Source organism: Arachis ipaensis, chromosome B1 (genome assembly GCF_059453495.1).
Source record: "Arachis ipaensis isolate K30076 ecotype BB chromosome B1, ASM5945349v1, whole genome shotgun sequence".
Taxonomy (NCBI): domain Eukaryota; kingdom Viridiplantae; phylum Streptophyta; class Magnoliopsida; order Fabales; family Fabaceae; genus Arachis; species Arachis ipaensis.
Window position 1 is genome coordinate 71,390,527 of NC_142436.1, and position 14,889 is coordinate 71,405,415.

Genomic DNA, 14,889 nt, shown 5'->3' on the forward strand with positions numbered 1-14,889 from the left:
ATGATCAATTCAATGGCCTTGCACTCTCCTTTTGGATTCTCTTCTGTATTTCTTGGGAGAGTACTAGGAGGGATTTCAGTGATCCTTTTACTCAGCTGGCCCACTTGTGCTTCCAAATTTCTAATGGAAGACCTTGTTTCATTCATGAAACTTACAGTGGCCTTGGATAGATCAGAGACTAAGTTTGCTAAATTAGAGGTATTTTGTTCAGAGTTCTCTGTCTGTTGCTGAGTGGATGATGGAAAAGGCTTGCTGTTGCTAAACCTGTATCTTCCACCATTATTAAAGCCTTGTTGAGGCTTTTGTTGATCCTTCCATGAGAGATTTGGATGATTTCTCCATGATGGATTATAGGTGTTTCCATAAGGTTCACCTAAGTAATTCACCTCTGCTATTGCAGGGTTCTCAGGATCATAAGCTTCTTCTTCAAAAGATGCCTCTTGAGTACTGTTGGATGCAGCTTGCATTCCACTCAAACTCTGAGAAATCATATTGACTTGCTGAGTCAATATTTTATTCTGAGCCAGTATGGCATTCAGAGTATCAATTTCAAGAACTCCCTTCTTCATAGGCGTCCCATTACTCACAGGATTCCTCTCAGAAGTGTACATGAACTGGTTATTAGCAACCATGTCAATGAGTTCTTGAGCTTCTGCAGGCGTTTTCTTTAGGTGAATGGATCCACCTGCAGAAGTATCCAATGACATCTTTGATAGCTCGGATAAACCATCATAGAATATGTCTAGGATGGTCCATTCTGAAAGCATGTCAGAAGGACACTTTTTGGTCAACTGTTTGTATCTTTCCCAAGCTTCATAGAGGGATTCACCATCTTTTTGTTTGAAGGTTTGAACATCCACTCTAAGCTTGCTCAGCTTTTGAGGAGGAAAGAATTTGGCTAAGAAAGTCGTGACCAGCTTATCCCAAGAGTTCAGGCTATCTCTGGGTTGAGAATCCAACCACACTCTAGCTCTGTCTCTTACAGCAAAAGGGAAAAGCATGAGCCTGTAGACTTCAGGATCTACTCCATTAGTCTTAACAGTATCACAGATCTGCAATAATTCAGTTAAGAACTGAAAAGGATCTTCAGATGGAAGTCCATGAAACTTGCAGTTCTGCTGCATCAGAGAAACTAGCTGAGGTTTCAGCTTAAAATTATTTGCTCCAATGGCAGGAATGGAGATTCTTCTTCCATGTAAATTGGAATTTGGTGCAGTAAAGTCACCAAGCATTCTCCTTGCATTATTGTTGTTGGGTTCGGCTGCCATCTCCTTTACTTGTTCGAAATTTTCAATAAGGTTGTCTCTGGATTGTTGTAATTTAGCTTCTCTTAGTATTCTCTTCAGAGTCCTTTCAGGTTCTGGATCAGCTTCAACAAGAATGCCTTTTTCTTTGTCCCTGCTCATAAGAAAGAGGAGAGAACAAGAAAAGAAGAGGAATCCTCTATGTCACAGTAAAGAGGTTCCTTATTGTTAGTAGAAGAAGAGAAGAAGAAAAAAAATTCGAACACAGATAGAAGAGGGGGTACGAATTTGGTGAGTGATGTGAGAAAGAGATGTTAGTAGATGAATAAATAAATAGAATAAGATGAGGGAGAAGAATTTTCGAAAATTATTTTTGAAAAAGGGTTAGTGATTTTCGAAAATAGTTTTTGAAAAAGGTTAGTAGTTTTTCGAAAATTCAAATAAAAAATAAAATAATTAGTCTAATTAAAAAGAAATTTTGAAAAAGAGGAAAGATATTTTCGAAAATTAGAGAGAGAGAGTTAGTTAGGTAGTTTTGAAAAAGGTAAGAAACAAACAAAAAGTTAGTTAGTTAGTTGAAACAAATTTTGAAAATTAATTTTGAAATCAAATTTTTGAAAAAGGTAAGATGAGAAGATATTTTTGAAAAGATATGATTGAAATTAGTTTTTGAAAAAGATTTGATTTTTAAAATCACAATTAATGACTTGATTCACAAGAAATCACAAGATATGATTCTAGAACTCAAAGTTTGAATCTTTCTTAACAAGCAAGTAACAAACTTGAAATTTTTGAATCAAAACATTAATTGATGATGTTATTTTCGAAAATTATGAGATAAGATTAAGAAAAGATTTTTGAAAAATATTTTTGTAATTTTCGAAAATAACTAAGAAAAATAAAAAAGATTTGATTTTTGAAAAAGATTTTGAAAAAGATAGGATTTTTTAAATTGAAAATTTGATTTGACTCATAAAAAATTTTTGAAAAAGTCAAATCTAATTTTCAAAATTTTAAGAGAGAAAAAGGGAAAGATATTTTTTTTTATTTTTGAATTTTTATGATGAGAGAGAAAAACAAGAAAAATGATGCAATGCATGAAAGTTATGGATCAAAACAATGAATGCATGCAAGAATGCTATGAATGTCAAGATGAACACCAAGAACACTATGAAGATCATGATGAACATCAAGAACATATTTTTGAAAAATTTTTAATGCAAAGAAAACATGCAAGATACCAAACTTAGAATTCTTTAATGCTTAGACATAAAGAATTCAGGAATGCATATGAAAAACAAGAAAAGACACAAAACATGCAAATGCAAAGATCAAACAAGAAGACTTACCAAGAACAACTTGAAGATCATGAAGAACACTATGAATGCATGAATTTTTTCGAAAAAATGCAAGATGATTATGCAATTGACACCAAACTTATAACATGACTCAAGACTCAAACAAGAACACAAAAATGTTTTTGATTTTTATGATTTTCTAAAATTTTTTTGGTTTTTTTTTATATTTTTTTCGAAAATTATTATGAAAAATAAAAATAAGGATTCTAAAATTTTTAATATGAATTCCAGGAATCTTATGCTCTTTAGTCTAAAGCTCCAATCAAAGGGTTAGACATGGCTTAATAGCCAGCCAAGCTTTAGTATGTAAATCAGGAACAGCAGCAGGTGGATTAGCAACAACTAGCTTGCTCTTGATAACAAATTGGAAGCCTCAGTCCAAATGAATTTAGATATAGCTTTACAGCCAGCCAGGCTTCACATGCTTCATGAAACACTAGAATTCATTCTTAAAAATTCTGAAGAAAAATATATTTTTGAAAACTTTTTTTTTTAAATTTTTTCGAAAACAAAGGAGAAATTTTTGAAAATTTTTTTTTTTTGAAAACTTTTTGAAAATAAAACAGAAAGAAAGTTACCTAATCTGAGCAACAAGATGAACCGTCAGTTGTCCAAACTCGAACAATCCCCGGCAACGGCGCCAAAAACTTGGTATGCGAAATTGTTACTCAGGTTGTGAATTATTGTTCGAAATTGATTCCCTGGCGATGGCACCAAAAATGGATGCACAGAACCATGGTCTAAATATATCTTCACAACTTCGCATAACTAACCAGTAAGTGCACTGGGTCGTCCAAGTAATACCTTACGTGAGTAAGGGTCGAATCCCACGGAGATTGTTGGTATGAAGCAAGCTATGGTTACCTTGTAAATCTCAGTCAGGCGGATATAAAATAGTAATGGGGTTTTCGAAAATAAGTAAAGAAGGATAGAAATACTTATGTAATTCCTTGGTGAGAATTTCAGATAAGCGTATAGAGATGCATTTGTTCCTCTGAACCTCTGCTTTCCTGCTGTCTTCATCCAATCAGTCTTACTCCTTTCTATGGATGGCTTTATGCAAGGGCATCACCGTTGTCAGTGGCTACATCCCCTCCTCTTGTAAAAATGGTCCAAGATGCCCTGTCACGGCACGGCTAATCATCTGAGGTTCCCGATCATGCTGGACTAGGATTCACCCTCCTTTTGCGTCTGTCACTACGCCCAGCACTCGCGAGTTTGAAACTCGTCACAGTCATTCAATCATTGAATCCTACTCGGAATACCACAGACAAGGTTTAGACTTTCCGGATTCTCTTGAATGCCACCATCATTCTAGCTTACACCACGAAGATTCTGATTAAGAGATCTAAGAGATACTCATTCAGTCGAAGGTAGAATGGAAGTGGTTGTCAGGCACGCGTTCATAGGGAATGATGATGATTGTCACGTTCATCACATTCAGGTTGAAGAGCGAGTGAATATCTTAGAAGCGAAATAAGATGAATTGAATAGAAAACAATAGTACTTTGCATTAATCTTTGAGGAACAGCAGAGCTCCACACCTTAATCTATGGAGTGTAGAAACTCTACCGTTGAAAATATATAAGTGAAAGGTCCAGGCATGGCTGAATGGCCAGCCCCTAAAACGTGATCACAGGATCAGAAATACAATCCAGGATGTCTAATACAATAGTAAAAAGTTCTATTTATACTAAACTAGTTACTAGGGTTTACAAAAGTAAGTAATTGATGTATAAATCCACTTCCAGGGCCCACTTGGTGTGTGCTTGGGCTGAGCTTGAATGTTACACGTGCAGAGGCTCTTTCTGGAGTTGAACGCCAGGTTGTAACGTATTTCTGGCGTTCAACTCTGGTTTGTGACTTGTTTCTGGCGTTTAACTCCAGACAGCAGCATAGAACTGGCGTTCAACGCCCTTTTACGTCATCTAAACTCGGCCAAAGTATGGACTATTATACATTGCTGGAAATCTCTGGATGTCTACTTTCCAACACAATTGGAAGCGCGCCATTTTGAGTTCTGTAGCTCCAGAAAATCCACTTTGAGTGCAGGGAGGTCAGAATCCAACAATATCAACAGTCCTTCTTCAACCTCTGAATATGATTTTTGCTCAAGTCCCTCAATTTCAGCCAGAAAATACTTGAAATCACAGAAAAACACACAAACTCATAGTAAAGTCCAGAAATGTGAATTTAACATAAAAACTAATGAAAACATCACTAAAAGTAACTAGATCCTACTAAAAACATACTAAAAACAATGCCAAAAAGCGTACAAATTATCCGCTCATCACTCGCTTAGCCAAGATCCACGTGCTTGACAACCACAAGCAGTCTACATGATGTTCAACGTAATCATTGGACAACAGCCGGAGTATATTCTCTTGGGTATCTAATACACGGACCGAGTCCGTGAGTTTAGTATCTTCATGGTATAGGCTAGAACCAATTGGCAGCATTCTTGGGATCCGGAAAGTCTAAACCTTGTCTGTGGTATTACAAGTAGGATCTGGGAAGTGATGACTCTGACGAGCTTCAAACCTGTGAATGTTGGGCATAGTAACAGTATACAAAAGGATCAATGGATCCTATTCCGACGCTAGCGGGAACTGATAGATGATTAGCCATGCGGTAGCTGTGCCTGGTATTTTTCATCCGAGACGAGAAATCTGATAGTTGATTAGACGTGCAGAAACCGTAGAGGACCATTTTCATTGAGAGGATCCTACAGCTTGCCATGGAAGGGAGCACGCATGGTTGGAAGAAGGCAATAGGAAAGCTGAGGTTCAGAAGCAACAAAGCATCTCCAAACGCTTATCTGAAATTCCTACCAATGAATTACATAAGTAACTTTATTTTATTTTATGTTTTGTTTATCTTTTAATTATCAAAACCTCATAATCATTTGAATCCGCCTGACTGAGATTTACAAGGATGACCATAGCATGCTTCAAGACGACAATCTCCGTGGGATCGACCCTTACTCATGTAAGGTTTATTACTTGGACGACCCAGTGCACTTGCTGGTTAGTTGTGCGAAGATGTGAAAAGTGTGAATCACGATTTCCCAAACCAATGGGTCATCCCATACATAATATTTGGATTCACTTTTGAGCTTATCCTTTTGATGTTGAGAAAAATTAGGAGAAAAGGTTCGAGCAACCAAGTAATTGGCAATAGGTACATACCAAGGGATCACCTCGGATATTGCTAGCAAGCCCTCAAGGGGAAATGTATCATTAATAGGAATGGGATCGCCCTTTGTGTGCTCAAGGTGACTCAAGTAGTCCGCCACTAGGTTTTGCGAACCACTCCTATCTTCGATTTCTAGGTCAAATTCTTGCAATAGCAACACCCATTGGATCAACCTAGGTTTGGATAGTACCTAGGTTGAATACAAATACCATTTGTATTCAAGTTCAATCTAACCGTGAAATCGTTATGGATAGTACCTGGGAGATAACATTGTTGTCCTTGTTATCAAGTTTGTCAGCAGTTCATGCAGCAACCCATGGCTCTGGTGCTTGACATGTATCTAACGGACCATACTTCAGGCGTTGAAAGAACAATACCTGGATAAAAGAAGTTCACAGCTTAAGACTTGTAACATAAGTCGTATGTTCAGGAAAAAATTATGTAAACTATTTGCCATACCAGCAAGACAAACATCCATCCACTGCATGTTTCATGGTTCTCGGTTTGGAATTTTTTTTATCACCTCTTACAACCACTTTAATATTTTATATGGCCAACCAAATCTTCTGGGGTTTGAGACATCCAGTATCGGTGGGATGTGCCATGGGGAGATAGTTTGTTGGCTTTTTGGGCAAAGGAACATTTTTAACACCATTAGGATAAAGTGTCGTCTAAAAGCCATCTGGTGTTCCTCGGTCTCCATTGGACAACCATAGATGAAGTCCCAGAGTTGTGTGGTTATTTTCTTTTGGAATTGTCTCTTAATTGCAACATGGGATGCATTCTTCTTGTTCAGTTCAGAGATGTTGTCCCCTACATTAATGAAACATGGTAGAATAATCAATTACTTATTGCATAGTCAAACCCAAAAAAGACATGCACAATAGCTGTCGCATGATAAAGAACTGCTATTGACCTCCAGAAGGTATGCCCAGTACCTTACTGATCAACTCGACAGTAATATGGATGTCCCCTACGTTCACCCTCAGTGTGTTTGTATCCACATCATATGCTCTTGCAAGTTGAAGCATGATGCTCTGCTTCACATGCCAGTATGGTATCCGCCTCAGGAAAACAAATCTGATAGCCTCGATCTCAGCCAACTTCGCATTCTTGTTATGTTGTTCTAAGTGGGAAAACAAATTGCTCATGTAGCAAGGTGAGCAATTCGTCTCAACTAATTTCTGTCGAACATAAAAAATCACGTTAGAAGCAATTCCAACAACGTTTGTTTCATGCTGTAAATAATGTGTTACCTTTTTTTCCATCTGAATTTTTGTATGGACTGTAAATTCTAGTCGGTTGGAACACCGTGAATAGTGAATAATGCAACAGGTTCTCCGTAATCCAATGCAATAATCTATTTTGTTTACAACCATGTAAAGCGCATTATAATAGGATGACATTTAAACTTCATAAACATTACCATTGCTACTTTTGACCCTATCCAACATTACTAGGAAAAACCAAAAAGAATCAATCAACAACTCATGTGCATAAACTAAACACTGAACACCGGTTCACACTTGCAAGATTGAATATGTTTCTAGAGAAAAAAAATCAACTAAATCAAGCATGAAAAAATGAGAACATGATCGACTCAAATAATAGTCACAACCAATTTCTAAAGAAATAATTAATTGATCAAAGCGAGAACCACTGTCGCAAATGTTGTTACTATCAACATTCAGCCCATTGTAGAACACTACTATACTAAAATCAACTCAATTTAGATTGCCTCAAGAAATCAACTAGTGCAGATTGCATCACAACAGACCATCAGCACTTGTAATCAAATATAAAACCCAACAACAGTCCAACATTCCTGTTTGCCATGAAAAAGTAACAAGTTTGCATCCCAAGCTAAGGCCCATATAGACAGAGGCTGCCTTAAGCAAAGCTTTAAAGGGTCTTAGAGACCGACCAATCAATTATAAACAAAATAATCAGCAAATAGAATTAGATTCAAACAATGCAACAACATAGGAAACCCAAATAGCAATCACTATAATGAAAATCAGCCACCCGGCTACATAGTAAAGTAACCATCAATTTTATATAAAATAAAGATTGACTATTTGAGTCTGGAGCTTGACTTGAGGACCATATATACATTTTCTTTACTTTATCAAATCTTTAAAAGGTCTCAGAGACTGAGCTAAGTTGCTTAAAAACAAGACACACATCAAATAGCAGCTAATTCAAACAAGCAAACAACATAGTAAACCCAAATAGCAATCTCTACAATGAAAATGAACCATCCGGATAGATAGTAAAGTAACCATCTGTTTCATGTCAAATCAGAAATGAATATTTGAGTCCGGAGCCTGCCTTGAGAACAATATATATATATATATATATATATATATATATATATATATATGCTTACTTAAAAATAAGATACGCATCTAGCAGCACCTGATTCAAACAAGCTAACAATATAGTAAAACCAACTAGGAGTCACTAGAATGAAAACCAACCATACGCATAGTAAAATAATTATCCGATTTGTACGGTATCTTATCATGTTTACATTGAATTATCATCAAAGACAAAAGCAAACTTATTTTTAATTGATTGACTTATTGAGTCTGGAGCTTGACTTGAGGACCATACATAAATTTTCTTTACTTCAACAAATCTTTAAAAGGTCTCAGAGACCGAGCTGAGTTGCTTAAAATGAAGACACGCATCAAATAGCACCTGATTCAAAAAAGCTAACAACTTAGTAAAACCAAATAGTATTCCCTAGAATGGAAACAAACTATACGGGTACATGGTAAAGTAACCATCTAATTTGTGTCAACTAGAGATCTATAATGGTCAACTAATTTACGTGACGTTACATGCAAAAGACCACATAGTGACCGAAAAATACTATGCTATTTAAACCAACTTTTGTGAAACTTCCCACGCTAAGATAAAATCAATTGCAAACATCTACAACAACAACTTGTTCTACACGTTCCAATTCATTGAAATTGCAACAATGGAGTTCTTCACTATAACCAATCAAACAACTCGGTAAGATTCATTGCATGTACAACTAGTTGCAAGTGTAACAGTTATCATCACATTAAAAAATTAATCCACTAACCTACGGTAGATGGTCGATGACAGAAGGTGTTAGGTGCTGTATCAGCAAAGAGGGCGACCCATTCAACGGTCACGGCTTTAACGGGCTGAGATGCTACAACGGCGGACGCAGGACGCGAGCCCCAGTCTCAGTACTGGCGCTGAGGAGAGACGTGACCCAAGCTCCAGCGATACGCTACTCAATATACGAAGGATGTAACACCCTACCACATTAAATCTTATGTTTAAGTCATAAGACAGAGGTGATGAGGTATTACCACTTCTAAAAGTAAAATTATATACATAAATATAGTTGAAAAGAAGTTTTATCTAGGAGCCTTTGAAGAAAAGTTTAAGCAAAAGCGTTAGATCAAAAAGGTGCAACACTCACGTCAACGATAGTGAAACTGGACTAGGATAAGATTAAAGCGACACTTGGATATATCTAACATAAGAGGAGAGTTCCAGGATACAGATAACTAAACTTATGACTTGGCTCGTGAAGAGAAACCAACCAGAGTACATAAACATATATACATATATACATGAGAATTCCCAAAAGAGCCCAAAATACAGAGTTTACAGAATCTGTTTCTCCAAAATAACCTCTAAGAAGAATAATACAACATATATATAAGTAGTGGAGAAAATAAGTATCTACATATAAACATTATAACATAACTAAACCAAAAGTAAATTAGGTCACTAAATAGTGATCTTCGTACTAACTAATACTCCCTTTTCCAACTCCTTTGAACCTCCTAACTTCCACTGGAATTAATTGTTGCAAACACAATTATTACATGCAAGAAAATCACAGGTATAAAGCACATACAGCAGATAAACAGATAGCAAGTAGTTTATGCAATCAGTAAGGAATTTCAACTAAAACATACCAAACAAACACATAAATGCATATGATACATGCCTGTCCTATGGCTGATGAGTGATTTCGAGACGTGGAGGAGCTCTTACAAACGCAATGTGTCCCCAAAGTACAGTCTGTGGAAATAGTAACGCATGGTAAGGGAGATGCTCAGCATTGGGGCAAGAACACTGAAGCATGTTCATGGAGGGAAGAACTTGAGAAATAACCTAATCCTCCACTAAATTTCACATATCTTCCAACTCCAAGCTCCGATCGCCGCACCGTTTACGGTCATACGACCGCAACGTCGAGCTCTACAAAGCCCTGTCGTTGATTAGGTAAGGAAACCACTTCTGTGTTCCAATTTCCTCCTCCCTAAATTTCGAATTAATGAGCAATTATGTTGAAAATTGTTTAATTTCAGTGTTTAGGTTCGAATTAGTTTGCTGGTTTTGTTGGATGTGGCTCACTTAAGCTATGGGCAAGGTAAGAACCCTAACCATCTTGGAAAATTATTGAGATTTTGAGTTTTGGGATTAACTATAGTGATAAATGTGATTTAGATTGAATATTGTTGGTGAGAAATCAATTGAAGGTCAAAACTTGTTATATTGGAGCTTGATGACCAGATTTCACTCCCCATGTAAAAAATGATGAATCCATTCTTTTGGCAAGTGCACCAAAATTATCATCAAGTAATAACCCACAGTGGAGTGGGATCGTATCCACAGAGATTGGTAGATTTGAGCAATTTTAATCAATTGGTGAATTAGTTAAGCTAAGCAAGATAGATTGTGATTGCAGAATTATAAATGGGCAGAAACATAAATGGATTGAAAGTAAAGAAAAGCAGTAAAATGCAAAAAAGAAATGACAATAATGTAAAGTGCATAAACAGAAATGACTCAAAAGTAAATGGGAATGGGGATTTGCAGAATATAAAGAAAGCTATAAAGAAAGTGGGAGATAAGAATAAGGGGAATTCATTGAGATCAGGAGATGTTGTTCTCTTTGGATTAAATCTAATTCATCTCATCTTCAATCAAGCAACTCATTGACCTCTTGGCAATCATGATTGACTGAGTCCCAATCCCTTGGTGACTCAATCTCTCAAATCTTGATCAATAGCCAATTCCTTGGTCTAATTGCTCATGAAGAGAGATATGCTTGGTCCCTGATTATACCACACATCATCATAGGTCCAAGTAGAGGGAAGATTATATATCACCATATCCAAACACCAAAACCCAGATTCTACACGTGAGAAGGAATTTCTAGCATAGTTTCATGTTTCCTTTTCTAAGGTTCCCATGAAACCCATTTTGCAATCAACCTCTTTTCCAAGATGATTGAACACTAAACATGAAGAACGAAATTCTTTCTAGCAAATCAAAGAGAAGATGAAGAGAAAAAAATTCATTATCATTAATCCATCAAGTACAACAGAGCTCCCTCTCTCAATGAGAGGAAATTCAGCTACTCATAGCTCAAAGAAAAGTACAAGAGATGGAAGAGATGATAGAGTGTAAAAGTAAATCTAACTATGCTTCAACTAATAGCTCAACTGCTTAACCCCTTTCTTAGTACTTTTAGGGGTTATTTATACTACTCCTAATACTAGAATAAAGAAAATACAAAAGAGAAAAAAAAATACAATTTGGAGGGAAAAGAAATTCAATAAACGTGACCTTCCAGCTGGCGTTTGACTGGCGCTTCAGTGGCGTGCCACGCCTAGCCTCCAATTTGACTTGGCGCACCACGCCAAGCTCTTCAAGTGGCACGCCCTTCTTCCTTGGCAACCTTGGCGTGCCACGCCTTCGATCCTAAGTGGCACGCCCAGGGTCTTCTTAAGTGTTGGTGTTAGCCTGGCGTGCCACGGCTTCGAACCCAAGTGGCACGCCTAGGCTTTTTCCTTCTCCCATTCTTCTCTGGAAAGTTAAACTAGCGTGGCATGCCCAGGGTCTGGCGTGCCACCCCCATTGTGGGTGCTTGATCTTCCTCTCTGGAAAGTTGAACTAGCGTGGCACGCCCAGGTCCTGGCATGCCACGCCCAGCATTCTTCTTTGATCCAGTAGCTAGCGTGCCATGCCTGGGTCCTCAAGTGGCACGCCTAAGTGAGAATATGGAGCTGGCGTGTCATGCCTTCGACACCAAGTGGCACGCCCAGTCTTTGCTTTGGCCCTTTTTACCATTGGCATGCCACGCCTGGATGCTCAAGTGGCACGCCTAAGTAAGGATGTGGAGCTGGCGTGCCATGCCTTCAACACCAAGTGGCATGCCCAGTCTTTACTTTGTCCCCTTTTTATTATTGGTGTGCCACGCATGGATGCTCAAGTGGAACGCCTAAGTGAGGATGAGAGCTTGGCATACCACGCCTTCGACATTAAGTGGCACGCCCAGCTGGTGCACGAAATTGTGATTACACTTTTCACAACTCCGCACAACTAACCAGCGAGTGCACTGGGTCGTCCAAGTAATACCTCACATGAGTAAGGGTCGATCCCACAGAGATTGTCGGCTTGAAGCAATCTATGGTTATTTTGTAAATCTTAGTCATGGGATTAATGATAAGAGTGATTGTATTTATGAAAATAAATAGCATGAAATAAATAGTACTTGTGATTCAGTAATGAGAAATAGGCTGAGGTTCCGTAGATGCTCTGTCATCTAAATCTCTGCTTTCCTACTGTCTTCTTCTCCAAACACGCATGGCTTCCTTCAATGGCAAGCTTTATGATCCTCTCGGATAAAAAATACCATGTACGATCTCTGCACGGCTAATCAACTATCGAATTTCTTGTCTCGGATGAAAAATACCATGTATAGCTACCGCACGGCTAATCATCTGTCAATTTCTACTAGCGTCGGAATAGGACCCTTGTCCTTTTGTACACTGTCACTGCGCCCAACCTTCGCAGGTTTGAATCTCGTCACAGTCATCCCTTCCCAGATCCTACTCGGAATACCACAGACAAGGTTTAGACTTTTCGGATCCCAAGAATGCTGCCAATTAGTTCTAGCTTATACCACGAAGGTTCTAACCTCCGGACTCGGTCCGTGGATTAGAAACCCAAGGGATACGTACTCAAGCTGTCGCCCAATTACTGCGTTGAGCTCAGATAGAACGGGAGTGGTTGTCAGGCACGCGTTCATAGGTTGAGGATAATGATGAGTGTCACGGATCATCATATTCTCTATATTGAAGTACGAATGAGTATCTTAGAATAGAATCAAGCGTAATTGAATAGAAAACAGTAGTAATTGCATTAATCCAATGAAACACAGCAGAGCTCCTCACCCCCACCTATGGGGTTTAGAGACTCATGCCGTAGAAGATACAATATGAAGTGTAAAAATGTCATAAGTTATAAACTGAATCTCTGAAAGTAGTTTTTATACTAAACTAGTAACTTAGGTTTACAGAAAATGAGTAACTAAGTGCAGATAGTGCAGAAATCCAATTCCGGGACCCACTTGGTGCGGGTCTGGGCTGAACTTTCAAGCTTTCACATGTATATGCCCAAAGTTGGAGTTAAACGCCACCCTGGGTGCCAAAATGGGCGTTTAACGCCAAGAATTATGCCAGTTCTGGCGTTTTACGCCAGAAAGTTTTAGGCTGGTTTTGGATGCCAGTTTGGGCCATCAAATCTCGAGCAAAGAATAGACTATTATATATTGATGGAAAGCCCAAGATGTCTACTTTCCAACGCAGTTGAGAGTGCGCCAATTGGGCTTCGGTAATTCCAGAAAATCCACTTTGAGTGCAGGAGGGTCAGAGTCCAACAGCATCTGCAGTCCTTTTTCAGCCTCTAAATCAGATTTTTGCTCAGGTCCCTCAATTTCAGACAGAAAATACCTGAAATTATAAAAAACACACAAACTCATAGTAAAGTCTAGAAATGTGATTTTTGAATAAAAACTAATAAAAATGTAATAAAAAGTGACTAAATCATACTAAAAACTATGTAAAAGCAATGCCAAAAAGGGTATAAATAATCCGCTTATCACAACACCAAACTTAAATTGTTTCTTATCCCCAAGCAACCAAAAACAAAATAGGATAAAAAAGAAGAGAATATACAATAAGTTTCAAAAATATCAATGAAAATTAGTTTCAATTAGATGAGCGAGGCTAGTGGTCTTTTGCTTCTGAATAGTTTTGGCATCCCACTTTATCTTTTGAAGTTCAGAATGATTGGCATCCATAGGAACTTAGAATTCAGATAGTGTTATTGATTCTCTTTGTTCGGTATGTTGATTCTTGAACACAGCTACTTTATGAGTCTTGGCCGTGACCCTAAGCATTTTATTTTCCAGTATTACCACCGGATACATAAATGCCACAGACACATAACTGGGTGAACCTTTTCAGATTGTGACTCAGCTTTGCTAGAGTCCCCAGCTAGAGGTGCCCAGAGCTCTTAAGCACACTCTTTTTGCTTTGGACCACGGCTTTAACCGCTCATTCTCAAGCTTTTCACTTGACACCTTCACGCCACAAGCACATGGTTAGGGACAGCTTGGTTTAGTCACTAAGGCCAGGATTTTATTCCTTTGGGCCCTCCTATCCATTAATGCTCAAAGCCTTGGATCCTTTGTACCCTTGCCTTTTGGTTTAACAAGTTACTGGATTTTTCTGCTTGTTTTTTCTTTTTCTTTTATTTTTTGCCCCTTTTTTTTCTGCAAGCTTTGTGTTTTTCACTGTTTTTTCTTGCTTCAAAAATCAATTTTATGATTTTTCAGGTTATCAATAACATGTCTCCTTTTTCATTATTCTTTCAAGAGCCAACAATTTTAACATTCATAAACTTCACTAAAAAAAATATGCACTGTTCAAGCATTCATTCAGAAAACAAAAAGTATTGCCACCACATCAAAATAATTAAACTATTTTCAAGATAATTTTTGAAATTATGTACTTCTTGTTCTTTTGCAAATAAAAAAAATATTATTCATTTAAGAGAGGTGAAGTATTCATGGAATCATTCATAGCTTCAAGACATAGACTCTAAACTTTATTGATCATGGAATAAAAATAAGACATAAAATAAACATAAAAGCAGACAAATAATAATAGAAGAAAGGAAATTAAAGACATAAAAATAAATGACTCTAATACTAATGCTTATATAACTCTTAAAATAGGTTT

General features: G+C 37.5%; 1 non-coding gene across 1 annotated transcript; it reads left to right on the plus strand.

Annotated features, from left to right (window-relative positions):
* The first annotated feature begins 761 nt into the window (after positions 1 to 761).
* On the plus strand, positions 762 to 869 carry LOC148576980 (small nucleolar RNA R71). Its single transcript, XR_015903011.1, has one exon. It is a non-coding gene; the product is annotated as a small nucleolar RNA R71 (small nucleolar RNA).
* Positions 870 to 14,889: the final 14,020 nt, after the last annotated feature.